Source organism: Paroedura picta, chromosome 2 (genome assembly GCF_049243985.1).
Source record: "Paroedura picta isolate Pp20150507F chromosome 2, Ppicta_v3.0, whole genome shotgun sequence".
NCBI lineage: Eukaryota > Metazoa > Chordata > Lepidosauria > Squamata > Gekkonidae > Paroedura > Paroedura picta.
In genome coordinates, this window is record NC_135370.1 from 37623283 (window position 1) to 37630776 (window position 7494).

General features: G+C 45.4%; 1 protein-coding gene across 1 annotated transcript in view; it reads left to right on the forward strand.

Annotated features, from left to right (window-relative positions):
• Window positions 1-7494, forward strand: part of ABCB11 (ATP binding cassette subfamily B member 11) — a 107549-nt gene that overhangs the window by 711 nt on the left and 99344 nt on the right. The gene's annotated exons all lie outside the window — the stretch shown is intronic.

Sequence of the window (7494 nt, forward strand, 5' to 3'; positions counted from 1 at the left end):
TGAGTCCATCTGGGGCGTTGGCCATTGTTTCCATCCGGAGGATGGGAGTCTCGCCGCTGTTGTCATGTGGAGAAAGAATTCCGCTCCTTCTCCAGGGACACCTGGTAGGAAAATACTCAAGAACATATTCTTTGACTTAAGTGGGAATTTACATTTGAATACAGTTTGCCATTTATCATGAACATTTTAACTCCCGTATATACTCGGCCGACCTGCATATAAGCCGAGGCACCTAATTTCACCCCCAAATGCTGGAAAGCTTATTGACTCGCATATAAGTCGAGGGTGGTGTTTGGGTGGTGGCTTTTTCTCCTTTCCTCCCCTCCCCCCCTCCCGTTTTGGGCAGGATCTTTTTTTCCTTTTCTTCCCACCTTCCTCCTCCCTCTTTCCCTCTGAACAGTCTTGCTTTTTGATATCCAATCCTGTGCTGCTTCCCTTCTTCTTAGCTCAGAGTTCTGTTCTCTCCACTTCCCATGCCTTCCTCTAGGGGCGTTTCCTCCTTCTGCTCTCTGTTCAGGGAGCTTCAGGACTTCCTGTAGCTTCCTGCACATGCCGGCCTCATGCTAACCTCGTTAAGGCAGGGAGAGGGGGAGGCGGAGACTGTTCTTTCCCTCCTGGGCTTGCTGCCTCTCTCCTTTGTTCCTGCTTCTGCTCTTCAGGCAAGTATACTTGTCTCCCACCTAAAAACATTTTATACAAATTTTGTCGCGATGCCTAGTACTTCACTGATACTGATGGTTGCCTTCAATACGTTAATCTATCGGGCAATAATAGACTTGGAGTGGGACATCATCTTCCCTTCTCTCCCACTCCTTCACTAACCTTGCATCCCAATTTGTAGCAGTGCCAGATTTAGTGCTGAAGAGAGGCCCTAGGCTCCCCCCCCCCAAACCTTCACTTACCCACACAACTAAAGGAAGATGGAAGAGTCAAAGGTGTTTGAAACAATTCTGATGAAAACCGAGGACAGTATTATTCTGAAACAGGGTGCAAGAAAACTTACTGAAGAGTTGCTTAGAGCAGTGCATTATGACAGCAGATGTAAGGAAGACGTATGACAATGTCAAAAATATTATCCATTTTGAGGCCCTAGGCTTTAGCCTACTTAGACTATGGGTGAATCCGGCCCTGCTTTGTAGACAGCTTTGTAAAAACATTTTGTGGCCCCTTATACCATGGCAACATCAAATAGATGATCTGTGTTCCTATCAAACAAGTAGTCAAATCAGGGACCACGCTTGGGCCACATGGAGCCACCTCTATCCCTGTGCCTCATCACATTTCAGAGCAGCTAACAATGGTGCGGCAGAAAAGCTAGTAAGGGTATTTAGACAGCCATTTTCAGCTGACATTGGGCTGATCCAAAATGACCTCCTCTCCCTCTATGTTCCGAAGTTCAGTCTTGGAAGCCAGTTTGCCTGGGCAACCGCCCATTCCTGTGTTCCTGGACCTCACCACTGCTGTTCAACGCGACTGGGAGAGTTCTAATGGAGGAAACAACCTCACCACATCAAGCAACAAACTAGGATTTATCCCAAAGGATTATGGGGGAGATTCCTAAAGTGCCCCTTGATACAAGGAACAAGGGAAAAACCACAAGCTTATAAACAGTTAGGCAAGCCTGCCAAAGAACCTGATTGGTCCTTAACAGGCAAAGTTCATTGGTCCATAAGGTTTCTCAATCATAGTCTCTTATTGGTTATTTTACAATCCCTTCATTTGCATAGTGGTCTGAATTAGCACAACTTGGATTACATACATAACCACCCTTCCTGATTGGCTCAGGTTTATTGCTCTTGGGGAAGGGGAGTATCAGTCCCCCAGGGAAATAGGATGACATTTTAGGGGGAACTCTGCCTGGTCATGATGATTCTCTCATAGCCCGTAGTTTTCTGAGCATGGGGAAGGAGGATACAAAACAGGCCTAGCTGTATTTGATTATATCAGGGTGAGATTTCTGGGAGGGCTCGTGTGCCTCTGGCTGCTCTGGTCTGTCTGTACCTTGGACTAGTTCTGTTGCCTGTGGTTTCATGCCAGGACTCATTTGTACTTTGTTTTAAAATACTATCTCTGTGGCTTTGGTGTTTGCCTTTTGGGGAGGAGCTGCGGTTCAATGGCAGAGCATCTGCTTGGCATGCAGAAGGTACCAGGGTGCATTCCACACACACAGGATAATGCACTTCCAGTGTGCTTTGGCAGCTGGACTTTCCTGTGCAGAACAGGAAAATCTACTTCTAAATTGCATTGAAATCTATTGTGTGCAGAATAGGCCCAGGTTTCATCCCCAGCATCTCCAGTTAAAAGAATTGGGCGGTAGGGGATGCAGAAGTTCTGTACCAGACATACTGGAGAGCTTCTCCCAGTCTGAGTAGACAACCCTGCTCTTGACGGGCCAAGGGTCAAATTCAGTATCAAGCAGCTTCCTGGGATCTTTGTTTTTCTGCTGTTTTTAAAATTAAAAAATTAGTTTTCTTGGGTTTGAAATTTAAAAGTTGCTTTGAGAATTTTAAAGCACTTTTTCATTGTAATTTTTCAAGGGTTTGTGCTTTCGGGGAGTTGATGATTTTGCGGGACCTTAGTTCCACAGGACCTGCAAGACTGAGCTGGTCCACCAGGTGTATGGTCGAGGCCTGAAATATCCATGAAGAAGGGCTGGCCTGACTGCTGGAGATGGGGAAGATCTGCTCTGCAAACCCCAGAATGCCGCCCCTCCACACACACACACACACGCACACCGCCTGCAATGCATCAATTGCGGGGAATGAGATGATGTCTATGTTTTTAACAAAATTTATTGTTTTTAATAATGTTGACGCCTGCTCTGAGTTGAACTGGAAAGGCAGGCTAGGGGGAAAAAAAGATTTATTATTTATCCTTCTGTTTCTGGTTTCACATTAGCTGTTCTATAATTACTTAAAGATCTTTCTTTGTTGTGTGGTTTGTAGGAGTAGTTTTGTGGCACTTGTTGGTTTTGAAGACTAATTGTTCTGAAGGAAATTACTGATGAAGTTTTAATAACAGTTAATTGTAGGTGTGAGTTTAGGTATTTTAGAAGAAGAATAGCTTGTTTTTTGTACTCTACTTTTGACTACCTGAAAGAGTCTCAAAGTGGCTTATGATTGCCTTCCCTTCCCTTCCTCACAATGGACACCTGTGAGGTAGGTGAGGCAGAGAGAGCTCTGAGAGAACTGTGACTGCCTCAAGGTCACCCAGCTGGCTGTATGTGGAGGAGAATGAAACCAGGCTCTCCAGATTAGAGGCCACCACTCTTAGACCCCTAACTAAGCTGGCTCTCTTAAAAAAACACAGATGTGGTATTTGAAGAGCAAGAGAGTCATGCTGCCTCCAAGATGAAGAGTTGGTTGTTATATGCTGCTTTTCTCTACCCAAAGAAGTCCCATTGGTTCTGGTCCATTCCTCCGGGGCAAGAGAGAACAACTCTGCTCCATCCTCTACATCTGGAGTAGTCAACCTGTGGTCTTCCAGATGTTCATGGACTACAATTCCCATGAGCCCCTGCCAGCAAATGCTGGCAGGGGCTCATGGGAATTGTAGTCCATGGACATCTGGAGGACCACAGGCTGACTACCCATGCTCTACATGGCAGCCTTTTAAATACCTGAAGATGGTTATCAGATCCTTTCCCAGTCATCTCCTCTCCAGACTATATGGTTGAGGCCAGTTAGAAAAACATCTATATCAAAATGTTGGGCCTCCTTCCCATCCTCACCTTTCCTCCCCTTTCCTCACTGATCTCTCCTTGCAGCTAACAGCCTGCTTACTGGAACTTCTAGAACCCAGTCATTTCTGTTGGTGCTAATTACCAGTTTAATTGTGATTTTATAGATATTGGATAGTTTACATTTTGTGTAGAATTTCAATAGTCTATTGTTTGGTTTACTGATTTATCTGAACTGTTGTTCACCGCCCCGAGAGGGCTATGTCTGAGAGGGACGGTATAAAAATCGCTAAAGAAATAAAATAAATTAAGCACCAAACGGAGATGAGTAATTGGTTCCTGGTCTCAATGGTTGCTAAAGGGGGACGGAGACATTATCACAGAAGGACACGCGTGCTGTTCATTGGTTTCTAGTTCCCCTTGTAAGGAAGGATCGTTGGGATGTTCCTAAACAGCGTCAACACCAGCGGACTCCTGTACTAGAGTTCTTTACTCTTTGAACAGTGTCACGGGCGATGGAGGGGCGATTTCTTAGGTACTTATTAACCGTGGTGAAAGGACATCGCACCATCATCCACATCTGTGTTAGGGTTGTCAGCAGGAGGGGATTTGGAATCATTACTTGCCGGCTGCATGACAACGACCTGAAGATCTGGCACCTTCTTGCAGGTCCCTAAACTCTGGGCGTGGCCAAGGGCATAAACCCTCAGGGTGTGGAGCCAGTGGACAGCAGCCAAATGTCCTTGGCTTTTAACTTGAGGTTCACCGTCTGTGGCTGTTGCTAAACCACCTCACTGGATTCAGAACCTGTTCAGGATGCAACTTTGTTCTTTCTATTTAATTGTATTAATGTGTTTGTTGTTCGTTTTTGTAAGCTGTTTTAGGTCCCCACTGGGGACAAATTTAGGGCAATACATTGCCAAAACGGGATTTTTATTTTTCTCGCTGTTTGGAGACATGTTCCCCACTCCCCAAAAGCTAGCAATAAGATTACACTGTTGATTTGGTCCAGGTCAAAAGGAAAGTAGATGGGAAGAATTTATTGAGCATTGCCCCTGAATACTACGCTGCATTTGGCTCCCTAAGAATATTTTGCCATGGCTATCAAATAGTTAAGACTGTGATTCAGTGCAGAATGAATCCACTCCAAATCAGCTTAAATCAAAGGGCCTAGACTGGAGTAACTCTGCACAGGATTGCACCTTTTTTTGGCCATAGCTGGTTTATGGCAACCCAGTAACTCCCAATCAGGGGTCCATGGATCCCTGGGTGTCTACAGGAACTCCAGAGGGGATCCATGGTCTTTCCCCTCCTGCCTTAATGGACTCAGCCTCACACTAAGGAACCGGTCACTTCCATCACTCTTCCCTCCCCCAAAAATGTGAGTGAGTTCTCTCATGGTTTCTGCACCTGGGAGGGGGTGGAGCCCGGATGTCAAATCCTCCTTTAAACTCCCTACTGTTCCTCCCCCCTCAGTCCTCCTTGAGCCTGCCTATTAATGTGGGTGGTGATGTCATTCTGATTACATCACATCTGGGGGGCATGGCAGGGAGATGTGACCAGCAGGCACCTCTTTCAGGGCTCCTTGAAGCCTGAAAAATCATTTCAGGGGCTCCTCCATGGTCAAAAGGTTGAAAATGGTTGCCTTAAAGTTTAGTACCAGTATCTTGTACTGGATCTGGATCTCTACTGGCAACCAATGCAGCTGTCGGAGGACAGGTCAACTTGTACTCCAAATTGAACCTAATGGTACCCCTGTGCATTGGATAAACTGGACGTGAGTTAAATGGAGACGGATCGGGATTTAAGGTCATCTTCTGAAGTCATCACATTAATCAAGTAGATTCAGACCAGTTCACAGTCCTATGATGCAGACTCAAGGATCTCTATTTCAAAATGAGGTGTTGTTTTTTTTAAAAAGCATCCGGCAATTCCTTGAGAAGTGTGTTCTCCCACAAAGCCGCACTGAGAATCAATTCTGCAGCAAACTTAGAAGAACAAATGAGTCAAGACACCCTTCTACTCTTTGGAGGAAACTGGCATAACCGAGAAACGGATTGGCTATGATTGCGAATAATGATGGCTGTTTTGGAGTATGAGTCAAGGAGCTCTCATGAGAAGAGCACACACAATCCATGACTCATGAACAAGGTATAATTCTCACTCCGAGGGAGGAAACGTGGAGGCCGAGCACGGCCGACACAAACCATTTCTCCCTGAATTCTAACACTAGCCAAGCATGCACTGTAGAACGTTCATGGGGTTATTTATACGAATATTTTCATAGGCGTCTGGGATATTGATTTTGAAAATGGATACGCTGACTCTCCAGAGACCTGCTGGAGAACAACGCACAACTAAGACAACACGTCAGAACCGAAGAAGCCATTGCAAACGGCAACAGCAGACACTGTAAACAGGGCAAGGTGCAAAACCAGCCAAAACAAACACTGAAACCCAAGATGATATTGATACAACCATTCTCAGACCATAAAACAACTCTTAAAAGAGTTAAACCCTTGGTAGGATGCCAGGTGGAAACCGGAGGTCCCCTGGAATAACAGCTCATCTCCAGACGACAGAGATCAATTCCCCTGGAGAAAATGGCTGGTGGGATCTATGGAATTATACCCCTCTGAAGCCTCTTCCCTCCTCAGGCTCCATCTCCAACTCTCCAGGAGTTTTCCAACCCAGATCTGCCAGTCCTACCCCCCCCCCCCCATGCCCCACTGGTGGCCCGGAGGGGAGCCTGGCAACCTTAACCCTTGGATAAAAATCATTGTTTTGGCCTGGCTTCTGAAAGAAAGGAGGCATCAGCCAAGCTTCAGTGGGGAGGTGCCACCACTGGGTAAGTTCTGTCTTTGCTCACTGCAAACGGGCAGAGTCAAAGGTTCGAGACAGGGATCTTAACGATTCCATGTATTGAGGCTTAGCAGAATTCCTTTTTTAACAGATTCCATATTTCATTCAAAGCAGACCACTTGTGCTGATTTTTTTTTACTTCAAAACGGCAATGATTAATATATATATGGAGAAGATTTAATCCTGCTCCGAGGAGCAATTTCCCCACTCCCTGTTTTGACCTAGCACCCGCAAAATCGTAGGACATCTGGTAGTTTTCCCAGCTTCTTACTGAGTTTCGCTCTGAAACTTCATTTTTTTTGTTCCGCCTTTGGATCTTTATTGGTTCTGAGGTTCACATTAGGCCCCTCATCAGTTTAGCTCACGCTTGTTCCAATAAGCAATAACTCTTCCAGGAGGCAGTAATTTCTACAAAGATGGCATTCAGCAGTCACGCTCCATGACCCCTTCTGATCATGATTAAACAAATCTATTACTATGCTGATACCGCTGCATATCAATAAGCTAAGCAGTAAATTAGGAGTTCTTGTGCAGCAGACATCAGTGAATTGCCAGAATCTCACGTGGAGAGATGCATTTCAATGAATGAGCAGAAGGGACAGTTGCCATCTGAACTGAATTCCAGCACTGGTAGCTGTGTAAACCATTTTTGCTTTTCTCTTACTTACCCCATGGCAAAATAACAGGCGTATAAGCAAGGGGACCGGTGGAGGAACAGTAGAGGCGATGTTGCATTGTAATCCTCTCTCAATGATTTGAGTATCTAAAATGCATCGAGACCTTTGGCCAGAGAGTCAGCAGAACAAAACATCGGCATCTTAAGAGATTTCAGTGGGAAAAAATCCGAACCCGGGGGCACCTTTAAGACCAACCAAGTTTTATTCCAGGTAAAAGGTTTGTCTGCATCAACACCCTTCTTCAGATTTCAATATGATCTTATTTCTATGTAATTT